Raw genomic sequence first — 26687 nt, 5'->3', positions numbered from 1 at the left:
ACAAGCAGCTGGGATTTTCTTCTAGAAAACTTATGAACTCTGTACATGACTAACATCATGATGGATGTCATTTCAAATAAGTGGAAAATATGTCAGTTAATTCCAGTGTCATTTTAAAATTGAGTTTGCATTTCTAATAATAATCTCAATTTCCAAGAAGAGTGTTACACAAGTAAATTCATGCCCAACAAAAAGATGATTTCTTACTAACACCCTTAGGTACTCTTGTCCTGAGTGTTAGATACCCAATGTATATATATTTATGGTGTGAATATACATGTTTAATGTGTTTTAATACTTACTTTTGAAAAAAAATGTGCAGGTGCTTTTATATGTTTTGCTAAAGTCATACAATCACATTAGACTTCTGGTCCACAACTTGTGTCCTTTCCCCTACTGTCTCTATCAAAAGCAGTAGCCAGCAATTCTTTCAAGATACAAACCAGATAAGTTACTTTGCCCACCAACCTGTGTAGATTCCAACTTCATTAAAATGAAAGTCAAAGTCTTTCCTATAGTCTACCTTCCATGGCCAGCTCTGTCTCCCAGTACTGATCTTCTTCACTTCCCTTGAGCACACTAGCTTTTTTCCTAAGGCTTCTAGACCTGTCAGTGAAGTTCCTGCCCTGGAAACTAGTACTGACCATTGCACTTGCCAGGGGATCTTCCCGTAGCCCATTCATTTATTTCCTTTAAGTCTTTAACATGATACCACTTCCCCAATGAAATTGGACCTGGTGACCATCTTTATAATTTTAAACCTACCCACAAGCATGGAATTTTGTGTCAACTTGCCCTGTCCAACCTTCTTTCTCTAGCATAATATCACTTTATAACATAGTACGAAAACCATCTCATGGTAAAGTATGTTGTTCTCTCTGCTCTTGATAATGGCATATGTTTACTGAAGCACTCTTATTTTTGTAGATGGTTTTGAGTGTTTATTGATGTTTTTATTACTTGTATATCTCTAAATGCAGGTAGCCAGTCAGATTTCATTTCTTTCTCCCTCTTTTTTAGGCACATATGTACTGTCATCTATGTACCACACTTCTCAGATCTGACATAAAGAAGAAAATTGATCTGGCACTCTAACTTTCTCACTTACTCCAGTTGGCAGGTTCTCTGATAGCTGACCAGACAAAGCATAAAAAGAACAGTCCTCAACATCTCCTGCCCCTCAGGACCCAAACTTCTTCCTACACATATCTCATTCCATTCTTTCCACATGCTACTTCCTCTTGTCTATGAATTGCAGTGTATGGTGGAAAGTTTAGATTAAAGAACACCAGCTCTAATTGTTACTTTAGCACACCCCCTAATTCTTTTAGCCATAAGACAAACAGGGCAAGGGTAGATCGGAAGTTCCACAGTCATGGGTCCAGGGATATGGCTCAGTGGTTAAGAGCACTGACTGTTTTTCCAGAAGTCCTGAATTCAATTCCCATCAACCTCGTGGTAGAACACAACCACTTGTTATGAGATCTGGTACCTTCTTCTGGGCTTCAGAGACACATACAGGCAGAACACTGTATATGTAATAAACAAATAAATCTTTAAAAAAGAAGATTATTTAAAAAGAAAAATAAAGAGAAGTTACACAGTCACTAAACCATTCCATATTTGGCAAATCTTACAGTTCTGATTTTAAAGAAGTTATATTCTGTTCTGTACTTACAGTCTCAGAGGAAAGTTCTGAGAGGCTGTAAAATAAATTAACTATGGATATTATTATCAGGGTCATTAGGAATTCTCTTGTTCATTTTCATAACAATAATGTCCTATGGGTGAAAATAACCCAGAAAGGCAGCATGAAGAGATAAAATTTAATAATTTAAGTAGCCTTCAATTAAATAGAGCTCATAGATTGTGTGAAGCTCCATAAATATTTACATGGAGTATAAAACTACAGGGCTCAGACATCACCTGAGACATCCTAGATGATTGCCCATGTCATTGGTTTGACTTTGGGCTTAGTTTTCCTGGCCCAGGATAAAATCCAAGGTGCAAGAAAGGTTTTACAGATTATTACCAATATAAAAGAGCATTTTAAACCTATGAAACATCTCACGCTCCAGAGTATTTATAGATATTCTCCTGCCTCAAAAAAAAAAAAAATCCTGGGATTTGTTTATCTGGGATTTATTTGCTGTCATCACTACTTCATGGACGGATGTTCTGAAAAAGCCACACTGATAAAGACATGAAGTCTACTGCTTCTTGCAAGTATTATTAGTCTACTAAAGTCTACTGCAGATTAAATTGGGTCACCAGACCTTCTTTATTTCCTCCAGTATGAGACTCCATAATCAGCAGATTCATTCCCTCTTTCCTCCATACAATCACATTTCCTTATCTTTAGGGGTTCTAAACTTTAAGCTGATGACCACATTCTCATGTTTTTTAAAAGAGTGAATGTTTTCTCTTAATACTGTTTTTTTTTTTTTTTTGTGTGTGTGTGTGTATATTTTTGGGTTATACTACAAAACTTATGATCTCAATATTCCAAGCAATGAAATATTAGCAATAATCAAGCAAAACAATAAAACTAAGCGTAAGTTCAAACAGTCTTACCTATAAAAGGTAATGTAATTCTAACAAGATAAAGGTGAATACAGGACAACTATACTTTATTTCTGTGTACCCACATTGTCATAGTAGCGTGAAAGCTATTAAAAATCCACCTAACAGATGGTTTCTTTTCATTCATTCTTCCTGAAAAAAAAAAATCCAGAATAAGGGCAGGGTGTCAAAACAATCCAATATGGACATGTTCAAAACTGTGGGATTCGGTACATAGGAGGAATGAATCAATATGAAAACACATATAAAAAGGTAAAGGAAAAATAAGGCCAAATTGTTCAAGAAACCCCAACCCAGTGAGACTAAAGATTTCTAAAGTGCTTGCATACTATAGAAGGACACCAAGACTAAGTTGCTTTGTAATTATCAGTTAATAAGGATTTATGTACTACTGTTTATCATTTTACATGAAAAAAAAATTAACAACATTTGATATAGTACTCATAATTAGTATAGTATTTCTGGTCACTTATTTGTCCTTTTACAACTTCATAAATATATATAATATTTTATCAAACTTTCACACTCTCCTCTCTTATCCCCCAATAAATTCCTTAATCCCAAGGCTCCCTCCTACTTGCATATATGATTTTTGTATGTGATTCACTGCATTTAACTAGAGTTGCTTGCATGAACATGGATGGAAATTCATTGCTTACATGGTGAGCTGCTGTGTCACTGAAGAAAATGGCTTCTTCTTTCTATGAAACATTTAACTACCTGTACTTCGTCTGGGACATCATGGCCTTAGGAGCCTCCCCTTGATCTGTGATAAAATGTTAATGAGCACAGATTTGTGTACATAACCTCTGTTGCTATGAATTTGTTGGTGCAAGGGTCACTGTGTCTTAGAGGTTCTATTGCTGTTATGAAACATCATGACCAAACAGTAAATTGGGATGGAAAGGGTTTATTTGGCTTGTATTTCCACATTGTAGTCCATCACTGAAGGAAATCAGGAGGGGAACTCAAACAGGGAGGAACCTGGAGGCAGCTGATGCAGACACCCTGGAGGGACGGTGCTTATTAGCTTGCTCCCCATAGCTTGCTCAGCCTGCTTTCTTATAGAACCTAGGACCACCAGTCCAAACATGGCCCCACCCACAATGGGTTGAGCCTTCCCCTATCAATCATTAATTAGGAAACTGCCCTACAGCTGGATCTCATGGAGGCATTTTCTCTATTGAAGTTCCCTCCTTTCAGATAACTCTAGTTTGCAAGTCAAGTTGACATGAGACTAGTCAGGACACACAGCATGTCCAGAAGACAACATTTTGTAGTACTTTTTCTCATCCTTCAGCTTTTATAGCCTCCCCGCCCACTCTCCTACAAGGAAATGTTTCCTTAGGTTTTGAGGGAAAAAAAAAAAACCAGGAAAGTGTGGAGGTCCCCAAATCCTCAATAACCTAACTTAGTTCTACCAGAACCCATCTCTTGAAGGTCCCAACATTTCCCAATAGTTTCACAAGATCACAAGAAAATCTCTAACCCAAAAACTTGGGAGGGGGCACTTAATGTCCAAACTATAGCACATGGCATTTGTGTAGGAGATGGTACTTAAACACATCACAGCAGGTGCTACTTCCAAATTCAAACAATCAAGATCTGAAAGTCTGAAGAACGGAATTTCTTGCAAAGGCTGGTGTCTAATTTTTGAGTGTTTTCAGTAATGTAATGATGTTTGCAATCATGTTATTTCAATAAAAATAAACGAGAGATAAATTAATCTAATGAATATATGTTATGCTTTAACATTTGACCTCTTTTATAATTAGTCTTCCTTTCTGTGGTCTATACAGTAATTCAGATTTAATTAACTAGAACTTTAAGATATACCACATTAAAACACTATTTGCCATATTTATAAAATCTCTAAAAAATAAATATATCTCACAATCACAAAGCATTCCTAGACCCACATCCCAAGGAAAGTCTTTTGTAAGGACCACATGAGTTCCTTGGGAGAAGCCAATATATAGGCAAGGATAAATCAGAAATTATGCTTAATGCTGAGAAGAATATCTCTAAGAAGGTGAAGAGATAGCAAGCTATGTATTGTGAAAAAAAATCTTGAAACTAAAAATAAGTTGCAAACCGTCTAACATATGTAGAGACAGATTTCATAAAACACCCTAAATTTGTATCAATTCACAAAAGTAAATTTAAACCACCCTTCTAAAACAACAGAGAATATACAACATGACCAATTATTTTCTCTTTTAAAAAGGAAAGAAATGCCTGAAGTTGTCAAACTTTACAGTACATAACTCAAGCAGTGTGATAGGAACTTGAACCTGAGTTCATGCTTCCATGAATGCCCTTTAAAGCCTTTGGTAAGTCTGAAGATTGTGTGAAACATTTTGTTCTGTGTTTGGGAAACTTTCAGTATTTTAATTAGTTTCTCTAAAGAGGCCTAAGCTGTATCTCATCAGATGGACCATTATTTCCAGTAAAATAGTCATATAGAAAAATATGTTATAACCTGTTAAGTAATATGAAATAGTTCAGACAGTAAGAATTCACCATGAGGAGAGTGAAGTCTTAATTTTGCTTATACGGTGAGTTTAACTCATTTTGGAGCCCCAGTTTTATATGGGGAATATAGGGTAAGGAGGTGTTATATGACAGAAAATATTCAAGTCTAAAAATTACCTATCATTGAATTTGCTAAATTCCCTATATTTGCTTTTGGAGTAGTATTTTATGTAATATTGAAGTGTTCCATACTTCCAAAAGTAGCCAGAGAACGTAACAACTAAATGATATTGCCTATTTGGCTGTTCCATGAAGCCATTTGAGGTTGGCTGTCTTTCTCTGGTTGCTGATTTCTCAGTGCTGTAATGCAGGAGACAAGAGGCAGAACTGGGCAGGAAGAAGATCTGCTTCTAAGACAATCAGTAGATGATACATCATAGTTTATATAGTAACTGAACGCAAGCCTTAAGGATCTCAAGAGAATTGATTCCAAAGCCTACTGACATATCTAATATACATGTGACTAAAGTAATATGCAGTAAAAATTATGTAAACTGAGTAATATATGTAATTGTATAATAATATATGTATTGTCTTCTGTAGATAATGTGACAATAATATGAGACTAGACATGTGAATACCTGACACAGGAAAAATAATGTTGGCTTCTTTCCCACACTGGTGTCAGTGTTAGGGAATTATCACTAAGACAGTAAGTATATGATATATTCAAAAACCTTGTAAGTTCTATAAGAGTCTTCTTGTGAGTCCTGGCACCAGAGATAAGACTATAGCAGTAGATTCTCACTTCTCCCATTTGTACAGCATAGAAGAGAGGCTGAAAATTGTCTCAGGACCTCTAAAGATCTTAAAGTGATGGTAAAAGATGACTTTAATCCTGTGTGCTTAAGCCAAGCAAGGGAGTTCCTGAAGGCATCCATCCTTTTCTCTACACTGAAGCGCACACATAAAAGAAAAAATTTAATATTGGGAACAAATAGTATGTTCAAGGTAAACTAATGAAATAGAGCAATGTGAAATTTGGGGAGGTCAATTTTAATAAATTTTAATGAAACCAGCTCATATACTCTCCCTTTATTGGAATTAATATAGCATCTAGAAATAAATAAGTTCATTTGGAAATTTAATATTTATATTATATAAATCATATAAATTCTAAAGTAGATATTTCTAGATACTAATTAAATCTGCCTAACAAAATCTTTTGAATATGCAAAATCCTTTTTAATTTTTAAAATTACCCTTTCACTTCAGTATCTGATGTCACACTATTATATTAGCAGTTATAAATAGAAACACATCATTGTTCAGTAAAGTAATATTGTTATATTATTTGATCAGGGCATCTTTCATCTCATCTTTATCTTAAGTGTTTTGAATTAAATGTAATCCATGCTTTTTATTTATGTAAGACATCACCATAATTTCCACTTCCAGCATACCAGTATCTATTAGCATGGAGAAACTTATGCAATGAACAGACCTCTCATTTTAACACAAGCTTAAGTCTAAAGAAAATTACGAATGACATGTCTGGATTTATGAAGAGTTATGAAAATGTCTTCCTGAAAAGGATATGCAACCAAGGCAAAGATGAAATGATACGACACATGCTTTCCTCCAGTTGATCCACACAGTCAGAGAGAGTAATGATGAATTACCTGTTACAGTGGCTACTTGAAAAACATGTTGTTCCAGCCAGATATGCTGTGACCTTTGCCACAGACTGAGAAGACAGAGCTGTCAGACAAAACTAGTCAAAACAAGTGAGAACTGGTAAATAAGCTAAATGTGTATGATATACATAAGAGAAATTGTTGTGTGATATTTCGATTGTGTTTTGACAAATAAAGCTTGCTTGGAGTCAGAGGGCAGAGCTAGCCACTAGCCAATATAATTAACCATAGAGGTTTGGAGGTCTGTAGACAGAAAGGAGACAGGAAGTAGTAAAGCAGGGCAGAGAGAGGATCTCAGGCCTTTTGGACAGAGGAATGAAAGAGATAGGAGATGACTGGAGGCTGCTCCGAACTTTTGTGATCTTCAGGTTCTTACCCTGATATTTGACTCCCAATTTTTTATTTTGTCACATGGCTTGTAAGATATGTTATTTATAAAATGTGAGTTAGATTAAATAAATGTCTAGGCTATTAATAAAAAATTATTGACATCACAAACTTCATGTTTTTATAATTCTACTTGGTTATTTTTAATAACCCATACATACATGCATATTTTGCAATTGAATATCTATTGCATATACATGTAGGAAATATTTTTAATCATGTGTAAAACTAAAGTTTGACAACCAACACAAGAAATCTACAGTTTCTCTTCTGAGTCTGCCTATTGAGACAGAAGAGCATGGCTCAGGTAAGATGATACTTACTACTAAGGCATACCGGTTTACTGATTTAAATATTTTGATAATTTCTTCATCATTGGAATAAAGCCAAAATGATCATGAGTGATATTTTTGATCTGGTATTGAATTAAGTTTGCAATTATTTTACTGAGAATTTTTGCATTAATGTTCATCAAGGAGATTGGATTGTTTATTCCTTTTTGTGTGGTGTCGCTGGTATTAGTGAAATACTGGTTTGGTACAAAATTTGGTTTTGGTTTGTTTTTTTTTGTTTGTTTGTTTGTTTGTTTTACAGTAGATGATGATTAACACAGAGACTGACAACTGATAAAGGAGCAGAAGACTACGGAATGCTGAGCCCCAAACAGGACATAAATATCACACCCTCTCCTGCCAAGGCTCAGGGATTACTATAGAAGAGAAAGTAGAAAGATGGTAAGAGCCAGAAGAGGTCGATGATTACAAGGCAACAGTGTTTTCCGGAGCCAACAGTGCAGTTGTACATATGAACTCACAGTGGTTGTGACAGCCTGTGCATGACCTCTGCAAGCCAGACAAAATCCCATCATAGAGAGATAGGAAGAGTTACCTTTTCCTTAACAGAGTGGCTCTTGGTGGACCTAACATGCTATAGTGGATGGCCACATACCTAAGAGTATATAGGCTTCACTAATGAAGATATAGACTCAATGAGATCTTTAAAAAAAAATGAATAAGGACATAAAATTTGATGGGTTTGAAGTTGAGGGAAGGTTCTGGGAGGAGAAGAGGTAGGGGATGAATATGATCAAAATAAGATGCAGGAACATCTCAAAGATTTAATATACATATTTTAAATTAATACAGAAAGAATAAAAGAAATATCCATTGTTTCTGAAATAACTGCATTTTTCCCTAGCCATACTTGGAAAAGTTAAGAGTGAAACTTCCATGGTACAAACGGTAGATGTGTTCTCACTCTAAAATACAGCTCAAGGTAGCTAACACATGTTGAAGGCAGCCTATGACATTTGAGAAAAAGAGATATATTAGCCTCTGAAAAGAACTGAGGCTCATGGTTGAACTTGAGGTCTGTTGGTGACCAGTGATAATTCAGATATTCCTGCTTCTTCATTAGCTGTAGCCAAAGTTTTATTTAGATTGTCTCTATTTCAGAGAGTGCTCAAGAGCCACACAACACAAGTCATAACAACGAATTGACTGGTCTCATGCTGAAGTGTGAAATCCTCTTGCCATTAGGGTTACTGGTTGGGAAAGCAGGAAAGTGCATTCTCTTTAGCATTATAATTGGTGAGCATATGAAACTGGCAAGGTTTTTTAACAGAGAACATAGGTTCAGAAAGTGGGAAAGTTTCCAATTTTTTCATGTATTTATGCTTTCCTTTATAAAATGAATATCCTGAAGTGAAGGCTTGGAAAGCTGGTGTGTTATAAAGATTAATAAATGTTCTTTAATGTTATAAACATTCTCATTTATCTTATGGGGACTAGGCATAAGATGGCTGTAATAAACACAGTGAAATACTGTGAGGTGTTCTTTCAATTCTCCCAAGCAAGCTTTGCTATAGTGGCAAAAAAACCTCAACTGAGGATAGCACCCAGCTTTTATTCTTTACTGTAAGTCCATAGATGATCCTGACCATATGCTGTCATGGCAAGTGCTGTAAGTTTAAAAGGGTAGACCATAACTTCCAGTGTCTACAGTTACTTACTCTTTCTAAAATTTAAAAAATCGATATTCCAAAGCCATGCTTAAGAGCTTGGTACAAGAGAAACATGTATTTCAGAGAGAAAATATTTACTTCATTCCTACTGTTCTCTTTCCCTTCAAACTCTTCCATTTGGAAGACAATGAAATTCTGTTGTTCTGACTTTGAACCTGCTTCTATCTGAATATTTATAGAGCCCTGGCTATGTATATACCACCAGTTAAGTTGTATAAATATAAAATTTTAAAAAAAAATGTTTTGGAAATATTGATACTTTTAGTTTAGTGTTGGAAAGAAGCACACAAACTAATGCATTGTAAAGCAGAATATCTAAGTTTTTGATAACAGGTAGAAATACACAAAGTAAACAATAGAATGATATAAAATAACATTAGAAAAGTTATCAACATATCTATATACACAGGCATCTGTGTGATCCCTACTTTCGTTTGTTTGGTTGGTTTGGTTTTTTGATACCCGATTTCTATGTGTAGCTTTGGAGCCTGTCCTGAAACTCGCTCTGTGGATCAGGTTGGCCTCGAACTCACAGAGATCCACCTGACTCTGCCTCCGGAGTGCTGGGATTAAAGGCGTGCACCACCACACCCAGCTGTGATCCCTACTTTTTAAAATCTCTACCTCTATTTTTTCACCACAAACAATCATAAACAGTTTTATCTGATTTTTTTTTTTTTTTTTTTTTTTTGTTTTTCGAGACAGTGTTTCTTTGTGTAGCTTTGTGCCTTTCCTGGGACTCACTTGGTAGTCCAGGCTGGCCTCGAACTCACAGAGATCCGCCTGCCTCTGCCTCCCGAGTGCTGGGCTTAAAGGCATGCACTACCACCGCCCGGCTTATCTGATTTTTTATATGGGCTGTTGAAATGACTAATTTCACAATCATTAGGGACAGAAAGAGTATTAGTCTTATAGAGGTATTCTGCTGTTTATAATAATAAAAAAAATTCACAAAACAGTGCCTTTTGTTACAATGTGGAAAGAGCATCAGAAGTTTCAAAACAAAGATGCCAGAAGGGTTTAGTTCATTCCAAAGATTGCTTCTATGCAAATATCCTTCCTTATAAAGAAAAGCTATTTAGACTCTATCAGATAAACCAAAACAAAAGAATGAAAACAGGGCTAATGGTAAATAGTCTTTAAAAACTTTTCTGTTGTTTTTTGAAAAAGTTTCAACATGAACTCATCTTTCTAAAGAGCATTTTGGATATTATACAGCTTATTTTCTGCACTTTACAAACTAAATATAGATAATTATACTCAAGTCTTAATTTAAGTTTTACACATTTTTTTTCTTGCTTGATGAGGCTCTTTTGAGTTTCCAAAGCTGAACCTCATTTTAATCTCTTTGAATTCTTAAGAATAAAAGCTATTCAAATAATTTGAAGATTTCCATCCAAAATCCTGGCACTCTCCCTATAGATACCAGGAGGCATTCCTTTCTTCCCACATACCAAGGGGATACAACTGTTTCATAACACAGAGCTTTTCCTTCTCAGTTAACACTGCATGACTTTGTTTTACTATTAAATAATTTAAAACCTCATCAACAAACATAGTACAATATAAAAATTATGCACTATATGGTGCAAATATATGCAAATTAATTATCCAACATTGTAATGATATTGTCTTGGATCTTCCTAGCTAAATTATCAGATTCTTAGGAAAAGAAACCATACTTAACTTTAAAAACAACTAAAAAAATTAATGTTAACAAGTGTTATATATATAAAACATATATATATAGCATATATATATATATATATATATATCAAATACTATTACTGACATCAACATAGTGAATTTTTACTGAGCTCTTGGTTTGAGACAGGTATAGTTCTATGCATTTGCTTTTCTTATGTAACTAATATGTCTATTTTACAAGATAAAATACTGATATTGAGAGAAATATTCAATAAATATTGTATATTTAAAGCACTGTTGAAGTGTTGAAGTCTTAGCTATAGAAATTGCAATTTACAATTAATAACTTCTGGATGTCATTTATATTTTATATTTATAAGGGATTTATTTCAAGCCCTTTGATGGCATTTTCTGTACTGGGGTATATAACAAGTCAATGAGCAAGTTACTGTTTTCAATTCTCTATATTAAAGAGTCTCTATATTTAACTATTGGTTGAATATATGGAAAAATAGGATATTGCTTTATATTGCTGGACATGAGAAAATGCTGGCAACATCAAATTCTGCACATAGTAAATAAGCATTTAATTTTAAAATTAATAAAGGCTTAAATAATCCATTTCTGCTCTACCAAAAATATTGAGACAAGCCAGGTGGTGGTAGCACAGTACTCAGGAGGCAGAGTCAAGTGGATCTCTGAGTTCGAGGCCAGCCTGCTATGGGATGTTTTTCTGTATGCTGTAAATATGTGTTGCTCTGATTGGTTGATAAATGAAATGCTGATTGGCCAGTAGCCAAGACAGGAAATTAAAATTGGCAAGTCATGTATGTGCCTCACCTGTCCATGTGTCAGGACAAGTTTACAGATGAATAACACTATATTTTATTTGTATACTAATAATCAAATCCATTTTGCTTTAAACCCTCTGCTATCCACGGTAATATACTTTATAGAGAAGAACTAAAGGCTCCGGTGGATGTGTGAACAGTCCAGTGCTTCTAACTCCTGGCTAATTAAAGCACAAGATAATGAGATTCCTTTATGAGATTTAGCTTTCAAAATGTTTTGACAATGCTATGTGATTTGGGGATATGAAAATGTTCCTTTCAGCTTATGAAAGTATTTTAAACATAGAAGCAATCATTAGTGTTCCCAAATGGAGCCTGTTCTTTTATCCCATGTCAAAGGGCCACTGAGTTAGATTTCACTGGCATTTCTGGGAAGCCTACTGCTCTTAAAATTTTGTTTATTTCATTTACTTGATCATAGTTCTAAAACTACTGGGATTTAACATGTCTATTTATGCCTCAGGAGCCATAGACTCATAGCACAAAGCAGCTTTTTCTAGGTCTTCCTTCTACATTAATTACCTAAAATAAGATTAAACACAGTATTTATAGAAATATGCATGGAGTATATTTCTCAGAAAACTTACTCACGGAAGTTGAGCAAAGATTTAAACAATTGCTGTTAACCCAAGCCATTTCATTTTAGTCACATTCATTTTGAGAAACATCATAAGTGTATTCAAATCTAGTTATTCAGAGTTCAGTGCTTATTTATATTTTATTGAATTTTCACATCTTGATTCAAGTAAGATAACAAAATAGCCATTGTTTTCCTGACTGTGCTCTTGTGAATTTTCGTTTCTTTGCCCTACCTACCACATGGTAGCTAAGTCTATGCAACTACCAAGTGCCTGAGAAGTATAGGCAGGGTAAGACTAGGAGCATGCTAGGAAGAGGAAGGGCAGAGTGAGGAGTCACCAACCAGAGACAGAGGAACCAGGATGACAAGGCAGAACTGAGAAAAGGTACCAAGCCATGTGGCTAAATATAGATAAGAATTATGGGTTAACTTAAATGTCAGAGCTAATCAGAAGTAAGCCTGAGCTAATGGCTGGGCAGTTATAAATAATATTAAGCCCCTGAGTGATTATTTTATAAGTGGCTGTGGGTCTGCAGGGGCTGGGCAGGACTCACGAAACCTTCTGAATACACCAGCCCACTCTACAAAGTGAGTTCCAGCACAGCTAAGGCTATACAGAGAAACCTTGTCTCAAAAAAACAAACAAACAAAAAATATTGAGACTTTTTACAGTTAACAGAAAATGATCTTGATAGAACTCAATTGTATCAAAAGAATATACAATTAAAAAGAATGTTAGTGTGTAATCTGTGTCTTGAATGTGTTCCCTCCAAAATAAAGTGTTTCTAATTGAATAGAAGCCCTGAAGAGATGATTAGCCCTTGCCAGGCGGTGGTGGCACACACCTTTAATCCCGGCACACACCTTTAATCCCAGCACTCGGGAGGCAGAGCCAGGCAGATCTCTGTGAGTCCCAGGCCAGCCTGGTCTACTGAGCAAGATCCAGGAAAGGCACAAAGCTACACAGAGAAACCCTGTCTCTGAAAATAGCCCATCCTTGCTCATGAAGAGAAGTAAGGAATTTCTAAGAGTCTTCTCTCTTGCCCTTCAGCTTTCAACCATATCACAGTGTTTCTTTGGCCCAAGAGACAAATATCAAAGCACCATTTGGGAATCACTTGAGAGCAACCTGCACCAAACACTCTTATTATTATGGTCATAAATTTTGGTGTTCCTAATCACTATAATTGAGAAAATGAAAATTTCTTGTTTATAAATGGTTGTATGTAACAGGTTAAGGCAGCATGAAACAATAAAAGTATCTCAAAGGTATTTTCTTACTTAAAACTGTTGTTGATGAATAAATGATTGTTTAAAATGCAAATAAAAGAAGAGTATTATGAATTTATACCACATATTGAAATAAAATATGTAACAACAGCACAAGAAAGATGGAATGAAAATGCATTGATTTAAGATTTTTATGTTATTTACACATGATAAGAGTATTAAAGGGAGATGCTACCAAATTAAAACATATTTAGTACTTAGAGAAAATATTAATACTTTAATGAAAAATTGAAAAGAAAATAAAAATTAATAACATAAATTGATTCAAAAGAATTTAGGAAAAAAGTAATAACAAAGAATAGATGAAAAATAAAAAAAAAAAAAAAAAAAAAAAAAAAAAAAAAAAAAAAAAAAAAAAAAAAAAAAAGAATAGATGAAACAAATAGAAAATTAACGAGATGAAAGACTTAAGCCTACCTCTATTGTCAAGTATTTTTTTAAAAGATTTATTTATTTTTATTTTATGTACATTGGATGTTTGGCCTGCATTTATGTCTGTATGAGGGTGTCAAATCACTTTGGAGCTGGGAATTGAATCTGGGTCCTCTGGAAGAACAGCCAGTGCTCTTATATGCTGAGCTATCTCTCCAGTCCCCCTACTGCCAATTTTAATGCTATTTATGGAGCAAATAAAATACAGATTATCAACTGTATAGAAAAACAACATCTAAGTATATGTTCTTCATTAAACATGTCCTTTAACTATGAAGACACAAGAGTAGTGAACTGGAAAAGATGTGTCATAAAAATATCAATTAAAAGAAAGTCATCAATTTTATTAAAAGGTATGGGACACTTACAAAAATAATACATATAAATCACAAGAAATTTCATGAAAATATACTCAACTTCCCAAACTTCAGAAAATACAAATCAAAATAAAGCCACTAAATTCCCTCTGTAATGGTTAAAATTACAAAGCTGACAATATGCCTTAGTGAGGATGATGACTGTCCTATACTACTGCTAGGAATGTTAAAGGTTATACTATCAAGAACAGTCTAATTAAAAACGGTTGATTACTCCCCGAACATTCCTGCCACTATTGCACTACTGAGTGTATCTTACATGTATGTTGTCATTGTAGCTCACAGGGTCCATAGCTGGATATGATTAATGACTGCTTTTTTTCCTCTGGTAGTGTGTCTAGTGACTTCTAGCTGTATGGTTGAGTTGAGTACTAGGTAGATTTCTTTATGCTCTATGTCATAGTATGTAGTATCTTCAGGAATAGGGTCTTTCCCTTGAGTTATGGAGGGTAACTGGCAGTTTTCCCCAAAGTTAAATCTGTCCTCCTATGTGATCTAGGAATTGTACTCTTAGGTGTATAGCAAGTGAAAATGAAAAATTATTTTCAGCCCAAGACTTTTACATAATATCCTTATAAGTTTTATTCATAGCTGTCTAAAATGGAAATAACCCATATGTTCACCGGTGTAAATCTATAAATTTATATGCTGTTCAGCACTCAAAGAATTGGACTATTAAGATGTAGAGTAACATGTATAAATCTCAAAAGCTATGTGCTGAGAGAAGTCGGATGCAAAAGGCACACAGAGTTTACTTAATTTGTGCAGTAGGCAGAACTGATCAATGGTTGAAAGGCTAATCAGGAATTAGAATGGTCTAGGGTGTGTAACTAGCAAAGAGCAAAGGCTTTCAGAGGTTGACAGCAGCCACATAGGTTTCCCTTTTGTTAAATTTCATTTCCTCTGACTTTGAGTGTAATTTATAAAAGGAAAATATTTTTCTCCATAAAGTTAATTATAAAGAAATTTAATTTTAAAAACCCTTTTGTAAATCAGTGATTATCAAACTTTGACCAATTAATACCTAATAGGAAATTAGCTGAGAATCTGGGAAAACACAGATACACTAACTTTTGTTTATACATCAGAAAAATATCTAATTTACATCTTGATTAAAACCTAAATCATTCAATAAAGTTGATAATTTCAAGATAAAAAAGTCACAAAAGTCATTCAAATCTAAAGATATAGAATATGTTACACAGACAATATTTTTAATAGCTATCAACTCTATAATTCTGAAAAAGGTATCATTCAAATACTAAAATTTACATTGTTCAAGGGTATGCAACAATGTTTTGTTCACAGTTCTAAAATTCATGTGTTCTTTACAAATAAAAGTAAGATATCAACTTTCTATAAATGCATGCAGATATTCTTTTCATTAACAGCAGGGCAATAATATAATCTTTATTTTCTTTCATTCATAAATTCTGAAGTTAACATTTATGCTTCCAGGTACAGTGACAAATGGTCTAAAACTTTTTATGCTTGCCTTTAAGTGTAAATTCCACTTTTGAAGTTGATGCCTAAAACTAGCTAATTGTCTATACATATTCATGTATATAATAATGCTGAAGTTGAACTATTGTCCCAACGCCATCTAATGTTCAAAGGTCTCAAGTTCACATAGAATCCAGAGAGGATATTTAAAACTATTATTTTTAAGAGGAATGACAATCTTCGAATTTAGGACCACACTCATTTCTTGACTCTGCCAATGAGGAGACACCATTGTTACAATATCCTCCTTTATAGAATGTGACATCAATTCACTCTCCTCAAATTATACACAAAGCCTGAAGAACATATTACCAAGCCTCTATATCTGAGATAATGTACATCAAAATCTAAAGAACGATCTGTTAGGAAAAGGTTCATGCAAAAACACTGTGGAGGGAAGACCAAGTTAATTTAATCTTCCTTTCTAACAGTGAAAAACAATCCCCATGTTGACAAACATCACATACAGAAAAAGCTAAAATCAAATAAGGTAAATACTTTGCTCAATAACGTGACTCTCAGTAGACCTACTTAATTTGAATATTGATGGATTACTTCTACAGATATGATTTTAGCCTAACACAACACAGTAGAAACTATTTTTCTATCTTATGCTAACCCTGAATACTATAGATTTGAATTAGATAATTCAACAAATTATCAAGATGATACTGATAGTTCTTGTGTCCCAAAATCTTTGCACTGTTTATGATTATCAGATAAATATAACTGAATAGAAGTCCAAATTATATCTGTTACACCTCTGGATTTGGAAAGAAAAACTGAGGAAAAACTAGTATTATTCCAGCAAATGCCATCAGTATAAACCATTGTTGCATTGCCAATGAATCCTGAGGGGGAATAAATCGACAAACGTATACAGCAAATTTCATGTCTGTAATTGCAATCTGGATTATTAGAATTGTGAATGACTTAATAATCTGTGTTCCTGACACAAAGTTTGTGATTAAAGAGAATTTCATTTCAAGTAAGTACAATCAATTAACAGAATGATTCTTTCTTGGCTAATTTATGTTTGTTGCTGGGCAAGTTAAAAATACCATGTGAAAGAGCCAATAAAATATATCTTCCCAAATTAGAGAGCGGCCACTCTCCATCAATTCACATGTCAGTTAAATAGCTCAGTAATTTTAAAAGCTGTTTCAATTAGCAACATAATATACTCATTATATGTGTCCATTAACTGTACTTGAGGTCTACCAGATAGAAAAAAAAATCAGAATAAAAGTCAACTAGACGGCCAGGCGGTGGTGGCGCACGCCTTCAATCCCAGCACTCAGGAGGCAGAGCCAGGAGGATCTCTGTGAGTTTGAGGCCAGCCTGGGCTACCAAGTGAGCTCCAGGAAAGGTGCAAAGCTACACAGAGAAACCCTGTCTCGAAAAACCAATAAAAAAAAAAAAAAAGTCAACTGGACGACAATATTTAGTTCACAATGAAAAATGTATGAGTAGATACATATCCTATACTAGACCTTGGATAGGATGATTTTAAAGAAATACAAGAAAACAATCTTGTCTTAATGGAAATATATTTTTGTTTTTTTTTTTAATTTTAAGTCTAAGTGCTTTAACATTAATGGGTCCATAACACTTATAATTTTGTCAATTATGAGTTTCTCCATAAGCAAAAATGAAGCCAGTCTTTCTCCAGACTATACATGGTATTTCTGAGAAAATACATACTCAACACCAAAATACCTTGCCAGGTCAAGTAACATAAGACTAGTACATTTATTACTTAACAGTAGAAATATATTTTTTGTCTGTGTGACCAGTTTCATCAGTTAATGAAAATACCTGAACTATAAGACATTTTAGAGTCAAAATGTTCCCCTCAAAACACCATATGCTTTCTCAAACAGTAGATGATGATAGATAGATAGATAGATAGATAGATAGATAGATAGATAGATAGATAGATAGATAGATTCAGGTATGTTCAAAAACTGCCTCATAAATAATGCCACTTGTGAAAAAAATAATAACTAGGGGACTAAGGCTGTAACTCAGTGTTAGTATTTCTGTTCGACTCTCTTCCATACTTCCACCCCAAGAAACACAAAACTATCTTGATTTTTTTCTAATTTTCTTTTTATTTATTCTTTGTGTCTTTCACGTCATGCATCTTGATCCCATTCATTTCCCTATCCCTTTGTATCCACCCTCTGTCCTTGCAACCTTCCACCCAAAATAAAATAAAATTTAAGAGAAAATAAGAAAGGGAAAAATCAATCTTGTCGTGGAAGCTGCGGTATGACATAATGAGTCACCCAGTAAATCCTTTTATTCATATATCTTTACTGGCAAGTGTTCATTGCTAAGAGTCATTAGTCTGGTTCGAAGCCTTTGGTTTCTGCTACTCTGTGGATGCTGGGCCCTTTGAGGTATCCTGTTGTTATTCTCTTGGATATCCTGTTGTTGCCCTGAGTCGTGGAGATTCTGCAGCTTTGGGTTTGTAGGACTGGCCCCTTCATGTGCTCCAGCAGATCATAGATGGAGTGGATGTCGGGGTGGCCAACTCATAACCCTGGTTCTGCGCCTGGGTATTTGCAGGGTTGGCCAGCCCAATAGCTCTCCCTTGTCCTCACCACCAGAGGAAGCTCTCCAGTGTTGCCCTGGCTAATTTATCCCTGGGGCCAGTTCTCTGGCCTTCATACCCTCAGGGTCTGCTCTCCACCACCTACACCATCAGAACAAGCTCTACTATGTTGCCCAGGTGAGGTGCAGGGTCACTCCCCAAGTGCTGCAGCTAGTGAGGGGCAGGGTCAGCTCTCCCACCCTTACAACCTCAGGGCCAATTCTCCCACCTGTCACAGGTGATGAGAAGGGAGGAGGGCACCTCTCCCCGCCAACACCACCATATGGCATATGAGGGGTGGGACCAGATCTCCCACACTCACGTTTGGGGGACTGGTTCCCCTGCACCCCGCTTAGTAGGGTTAGCTCTACTGTGCTGCCCATGCAAGCTACAGGGCCCACTTTTCCGAGTGTTGCAACTGGTCAAAGGGAGGATTAGCTCCTTCGCCTACCACAGGTGGTAAGGGCAAAGGAGGAGGGCATCTTTCCCTCACCCACACCACCACATGGCAGGTGAGCGAGGGTGTAGCCAGCTATCCCACTCTCACAGCCTCAGGATCCGCTAACCAGCCTCTCCGCCAACAGAGTCAGCTCTACTGTGCTGCCCAGATGAGGAGCAAGTCCTGCTTTCGTGAGTCCTGCAGCTGGTAAAGAGGAGAGTCAGCTCCTTCATCGGTCACAGTTGGCAATGGGTGGGGATAAGGGGAAGGCATCTCTCCCCAGCCCATGCCTCCAAATGACAGACGAGTAGTGGGGACAGCTCTCTCGTGCTCACAACTTCGGGACTGGCTCACCTCTGCCCAGGTCAACAGAGTCAGCTCTGTTGTGTTGCCCAGACTAGGTGCAGGGCAGCTTTCCTGAAAGTAGCAGCTGGTAAGGGGGGGGGGCATAGTCAGCTCCCTCTCCAGCTGTAGGTAGGGGAGAGGGAGGAACAAAACTCTTGATACCTTGAACATTGAACAGAAATCTATGCCTCTAGATGTACGGAAAAGAGATCTGGTAACTTTGTGACAAAAAGTAATGAAACTGTTTTCTCATCAAGCATTTTACTAAGGAAGATGTGCAATGCAATGCATTTTCACTAGACTAATAATATTATGACATGGTGAATTTGGGTTAAACGCTGACATGGGAGGAGTAGAGGTTGGGAGCAGAAGAGATGTAGATGCGATGCTCGTATATGACATTCACAAAAACACAAGTAAAATAAAATGCATGTTAAGTAGTTGTATTCTAAAATCTATTTTGTACATGTTTTTCACTTTATATAATAGCTTTTTATTTACAAAGTAATAATGAAGTGAATAGGAATGTCTATATTTTTATATATTCTTTCACTAGATCGGTATACCGAGTATTACTGAAACAGGAGCTAAGATACTAGATTTTATTCTGCTTCATCTGCTATCTCAATGAATGACACCAGAAGAGACCCTTTACTGATTCTAGTAAGAGTTTCAAGTCCATTAATATACACCAGTGTCTTAGGGTTTCTCTTGCTGTGAAGAGACACCGTGACTACCACAACTCTTATAAAGGAAAACATTTCATTGGGGTTGGCTAACACAGTTTCAGAGGTTTAGTCCATTGTTGTCATGGCAAGAAACATGGCGGCATGTAGGCAAACAGGGTGCTGGAGAAGGAGTTAAGAGTTCTGCATCTTGATCTGCAGGCAGTAGAAGGAGGTTGTCACACTAGGTCTAGCTTGAAAATATAAGACCTCAAAGCCTGCCTCCACAGTGGCACAGTTCCTCCAACAAGGTCACATCTACATCTCCTAACAGTGCCACTTCCAAGAGGTCTAGTATTCAAACACATTAATCTATGGGGGCCATTCCTCCTCAAATCACCACAACCAGGGTATGCTAAATGATCTGCAAGACATTTTAAAAATGGAAAAGGTGCATCCATATTCTGGTAAATCAGTTTTAGTGCTCAAATAATGAGTTCTGGTTCAAATGCTTACTCACAATAATCTAATAATTTTGATTTCTAGATGGTTAACATCTGATTAGGAAAGATTAAATGTACTCTTGACACATTAAGGACAATATAAATGATATCTCACTTGTAATAATCTTTATCCCTTAAAAATTGTTTTATCAGTTATTTTAACACCAGCCACATTAGAGATTTTTCATTTTGATAACAAAAAAGCAGATAATAATATGTCTAAAATTATGTACACATGTCTTTTTCAGAATATGTGTGAATAAAGTACCAAAAAACAAGCTACAAGCTGTTTGTGGCCTAAGATATGCAATGAATTAATTTTTGTGCTGGCATATACTGTAATTAGAAATGGTTCTGTGCATCATGATTAAACCAGTAACCATGGTAACAAGTGAAGGGAAGGATGAGTGCAAGAGGAGAAAGCCTGAATAAATCAATGATGAGCCATTTTTTAAAAAATCTATTTTCAAAGTCTGTAATAAACAGAGCAATCTATAAACTGCCTGTAAATTTTATTATAATTCCTTACCATTCATTGTCAATAGATTAAAATATATTGTTCCTTAACTGCATCTACACACACAGTAGCAGACTGAGCAGATTTGAATTGTTATCACATTTAGAGAGCATGGAGTTCTTTTAAATTATGATCAAGGGAACACTCTTATAATATATGCATGATTTCAAAAGGCTGCATGAAGGAAATGACAGAGCAGAAAATTTAAGCAGGGAATTCATTTTATAGACCATTCGTCTTTTTGCCACAGATTTCAGCAAAACCACCTGTCTTGTTGTGTGAAGTAATGGAGTCTAATTACCAGGCAGCAAATATGAATAAGAAAACAACAAGAAAAGAAGCAATGCATTTTCTGATAGTTCCTTCACTGTGGTCTTTAGATGCAAATCTACAGGTTTCTACTGCACACACCCCAATTGGATAGCCTTCCTATGTATTTCTGGTTCCAAACTCATGAGGTCATATTAGAAATACTTAAAGTAGTTTCAAAATTAATTAAAAGTTTAAAAAATAAGCCTTTTGACTCCCAGGTCTACCTCCAATGCACAGATTATTTACTAGACTTTTCTGGTGAATGCTTCCAGTCTTACCTCCGGTGCAATGCCCACACTTTTGGGCTACCTCTGATCACAAAGCTCCTCTGTACCAAACTTACCTGCTAAGTTTGGATAGAACCAAGCCCAACTGCACCATGTCTCCAATCTGCCTATCTCTGGCTATACAAATTCTGCACCTGCCTTCCCAGGTGAATTCCCCCATGATATCGCCTGCCACTACTCTTTCTACATTCCCAGGCTTAGCTCTACACATGCAGCTCATGCACTAGCCTTGCTTAGAGAGTTTTCCAGAATGTTGTTGTCCTGTACCAGCTCCACAGTTCCTGGCATACATTTGGTTGTGTAGCTCCTTCAGTAATCCAATTGTAAGCAGGTTAGAATCTCACACCCAACACACACCAACAAAAGAAGTCATATCAGGTTATATCAGAAAAACATAAACAACAGAAAGGCCAAGACATATGCTCCCCTTCCCCGAGTGGTCCAATAGCAATGGTGTTCAATGATAATTGAACTTCAAGATACAGAACTTAAAAGAACCATTATAAACATCATCAAAGAAGTCAAGAGTTTTATAGAAGATATGAACAAACACCTCAATGAACTTAAAGAGGACAAGAACAAAGTTCCAAGATGTGCTTAAGAAAACACATTTTGATTGTTTTTAACGGAATTCTTCTCACCTTCAAGGATAAGCATCAATTTAAAGTAAAAAAAAAAAAAAAAAAAAAAAAACTGAAAAATATTCAAAGGAATGTTACTACCCTAACATCTTTCAAAATAGACTGCCAACCATAATTAATCATACGATATTAAAAAAGGACAACTCACTCTAATCAAGGGTACAGTTAACCAAGGAAAGTATTACTATGCTAAGTATACACCAAACACTGGCACACCATTTCATAAAAAACATTTTACCAGACTTCAAGACACAGATTAACTCAAACTCATTAACAGTAGGTGTTTTCAACAAACTAGTTTCTCAAATAGATAGGTTATCTGAAAAAGAACATAAACAGAAATATCTGAATTAAACGGCCCTATACATGAAATAGATCTAACATATCTACAGAATAGTCAACCCAACTCAAAGATATACATTCCACTCAGCAGTCCATGGAAGCTTTTCTAAAATGAATCACATACTAGAACACACACACACACACACACACACACACACACACACACACAACACAAATCTTAGGAAAACTGAAATAACTCAATGTATACTATATGGCTATAATGCCTTAAAGTTTAAAATTAACAAACAACAAATTTCTAGAAATCACTTGAATTTATGCAAAATGCAATAATACATTATTGAATGATGACTGAGTGAAAGAAGAACTACATTTTTAAAAAATCTTGGAATAATGGAAAAGGAAAACACAACGCAACAAAATCGCAGGGACAAATTAAAAGCAGTTCTAAGAAGGAAAGTTTCAATTCTAAGCACCCACATTAAAAAAAATCAGGAAGAGCTCACTTGGGTAGCAATTTCCTCGTGGAATAAAATATCGTATCCTGCAGGGAAGCTCTTTAAGACTCAGCATGCTAAAATAGGAGGTGGAACAACAGGATGTTCTAAGGAGAGGTAAAACATTCGTCCTGCAGGGAAGCTGTTGAATATTAGAAGTAAACAACTAAATAGCTTCAGGAAGTCACCTAAACTGGTAAGTTTCACTAGGCCCCTCTAAGAAACACAGACCAGGGAAGGTAGCTACATAGAAGAAGCAGAGATCAGCAGTTACCCAGATGTGGTTCAGTTACCTGTATGAGGCAGTCTCCAACCTACTGCTGCCTGGAAAGTATGTAAAGATCTTCAGGTTTCCAGCTTTTGTGAGCAGTAACCCATTCTGGGGTGGGCTTTTTTTAAAACTCATTTCTGCTTCAGTGAAAGTTATTCAGTAAATAACCTTTCAGCAAATAAATAGGTCATTCCTATGAGTAACCCCAATTACCAAGTTTGTGGTATCCTCATTTTTTTGGTGCATTTTTGTTTCCACGTCTAGAGTGACTAGATAGTTGTTCTTGTTTCCCCAGGAATAGTATCACAGAACAAGCACAGAAAATTACTTAATGATGCCATTCAAGAGTTTGGAAAATAAAAACAAGCCTAACTCTTAGACCGTAGATGGGAAGAAAAAATAAAACCCAGAGCAGAAATTGGTCCAAATAGAAACAGAAAAAAAAAAATGAGTCAACAAATTTGAGAGCTGCTTTATTGAAAGAAACAAGATCAACAGACCCAATTAACCCAATTAACTGGAAGAAGAAAGATGTGACCCAAATTAACAAAAATGGTGATACCTATGGAAACATTGCAAAAAAAAACACTAAAGAAAAGGCATTATAAAAAGACACTTTAAAAAACTTAATATTCCATTAAGTTAGAAATCTAAAAGAAACAGGAAATTTTCTAGGTTCATCCAAATTACCCAAGTTAGACAAAGATGAGATCCCCATTCCAAGCAGACCCATACCAAACAAAAAGATTAAAACAATAATTAAAAGCCTTTCAATGGAAAATGCTCAGATCCAGACTAATTCACAGCAGATATCTACCAGATTTTCAAAGAAGAACTACAACCAATACTTCTTAAATCATTTAAAAAAATAAAGAAAAAAAAGAAGGGAGAAAGAGAAAAAGGAAGAAAGAGAAAGAGGACTTCTAAACACCACTGAATCCTATATGAATCTAATACCCAAACCAAATATAAACACAACATCGATAACAACAGAAGGAAAGAAAAGAAAGATACACACAAACAAAGAAAACACTAGAGGCCAATACCCTGATGAACCCAGATGCAAAAATTCTCAGTAAAGTTCTAAGAAAAAGAATACAGGTATATATCAAAAAGATTATCCACCAATAATACTCTAGACATCTGTTAGGTCCATTAAATATGATGTAATTTAATTCCAGTGTGATGAAAATTTAATTCCAATGTTTCTTTGTTGTTATTTTTCAAATACATTTTAATTAAAACAGAATTATATCACTTTTTAACCTTCTTTTTCCTCCCCCAAGACCCTTCAGGTATCCTACCTCCAACCTCTCCCAAGCCCCCAAACTCTCAAATTGATAGCCTCTTTTTCTTTTTAATATATATATATATATATATATATATTAATTCCTCTTCATATATATATGTATATATATATATATATCCACCACTATCAAGCTGGCTTTCTTGAGAACAACTCTTCATTAGGAGCCTCACCTCAATTGATGCATCTACTGTTGTATCTACTACTGTTCAGCACCTATGCATAAAGCTCAGGGAACATTGAAAGAGGGAGCTGAAAGTTATAAGAGCCAGAAGCCAAGGTGAGGCAAGATTGGGAAAGTGCTTCCATAAAAATCTCAAAAATATGGTCACCTAACTAGGACCAGCTTAACAACAACAGCAGTCGATATACCAATATAGATAGCGGAAATCTCACAAGGCCCCACATCCAGCTGAAGAACTACAGACAATCACTGTCTGCTGAGAGATGTTCTCCATGGATGAGCCCTCTGACAGGTTATGTAGTCAGCTCAAAATTCAGGCATATAAACAACACTAAATGGACTCAGTAACTGTGTGTGTGTGTGTGTGTGTGTGTGTGTGTGTGTTTGTAACAAATAAATAATTACTAAGAAGTCATAAATTTGAAAGAGAACTGGGTAGACACAGAAGGAATTAGAGGGAGAGAGCAAGGAATGGAAATGATGTAATACAGTATTCATTTATGAGATACTAAAATTGATCACTTATTTATTCTAAAAGAAAGCCTTTGATAGGCAGTTAATTTTTGTTTTCTAATTGTTTTTTGAGGCTAGAAGATGCTATGATGAGGTAACATTTATTTGTGTTTATGAAACACAGAACAAAAAGAAATAATATAAATATCAGTTAAAAATCCTTTAATTTGCTGGGCAGTGGTGGCGCATGCCTTTAACCCCAGCACTCAGGAGGCAGAGCCAGGTGGATCTCTGTGAGTTCGAGGCTAGCCTGGCCCACAGAGCAAGATCCAGGACAGGCACCAAAACTACACAGAGAAATCTTGTCTTAAAAACAAACAAACAAACAAAATCCTTTAATTCATGGACTACATTATTACACAGATATAAGAAGTTGAATATCACTAAAAATAAAATCAGGTTTAATTAATTAAAGAAGGCTGAAAACATTATTACATATTAGAAAACGATTTCACTAAACATTTTCCTCCTGTTTAAATTTAATGCATTAATGGAAGAAACTGTGAATAAAGAATTATTAAATTCTTACAAGCCTCATCTGAATGAGAAGTTAATGAGGATGTTAATTTTTTTTCCAACATGGAGAAATGAATCTCAACAAACACAGAGCACCAAAACTACTCAATGTTTCAGAAAATCTATTAACCAAGTGATATCTATTCATTAATGTTTACATCCCCTTCCATTTATTCACTCATGTGTCAACCAATGTTGAACAGCAAATATATGTTTTACTTCTGGCAATGCAACCATGGATAAGTACAAATCTGCCTCACAAAACTTCGATTCTTGTGAAACATTCTCACAAGAAACTAATGAACATTAAACAACACTGAGATTTAGATTGTGGTAAGAGCTCTGTAGCAAAACTCTGGGCAAAGTTATGAAGATACTTCACAAAACCTATTATGTTAATTTGGCCAGAAAAGATCTCTCTGAGCTGCTGGGGATGCTATGAATGTGTTGCTCTGATTGATTGATAAATAAAATACTGATTGGCCAGTAGCCAGACAGGAAGTATAGTATAGGCGGGATAAGCAGAGAAGAGAATTCTGGGAACAGAAAGGCTGAGTCGGGAGTCGCCAGAGACAGAGGAAGCACAATGTGAAAGTACTGGTAAGCCACAAGCCACATGGCAACTTATAGATGTATAGAAATGGGTTAATTTAAGATATAAGAACTGGATAGCAAGAAGTCTGAGGCATTAGGCCAAACAGTTTAAATAATATAAGCGTCTGTGTGTTTATTTGGGTCTGAGTGGCTGCGGGGCTGGGCGGGACTGGAGATAACTCCAGCAACACGGAGCTATGTGATGTCTGCAAAGAGATGGATGGCCCCCAGGGTACAGCAACATGATGCATAGCATGCCAAAATAGGGCATAGGGAGGGCAAACGCAGAGGCTGGGTGATAAAGATGGTGGCATGCAGGACACAGAATCAAGGCAGAAGGGAATCCAAGAAAA

At 35.7% G+C, this 26687-nt stretch overlaps 1 protein-coding gene across 1 annotated transcript in view; it reads right to left on the bottom strand.

Annotated features, from left to right (window-relative positions):
- Nucleotides 1–26687, bottom strand: part of Gpm6a (glycoprotein M6A) — a 264991-nt gene that overhangs the window by 187167 nt on the left and 51137 nt on the right. The gene's annotated exons all lie outside the window — the stretch shown is intronic.

The sequence above is a fragment of the Peromyscus leucopus genome, chromosome 17, assembly GCF_004664715.2.
Source record: "Peromyscus leucopus breed LL Stock chromosome 17, UCI_PerLeu_2.1, whole genome shotgun sequence".
NCBI lineage: Eukaryota > Metazoa > Chordata > Mammalia > Rodentia > Cricetidae > Peromyscus > Peromyscus leucopus.
The sequence above is the reverse complement of the archived record's forward strand: the minus strand, read 5'-3'. Positions and strand labels throughout refer to the sequence as shown.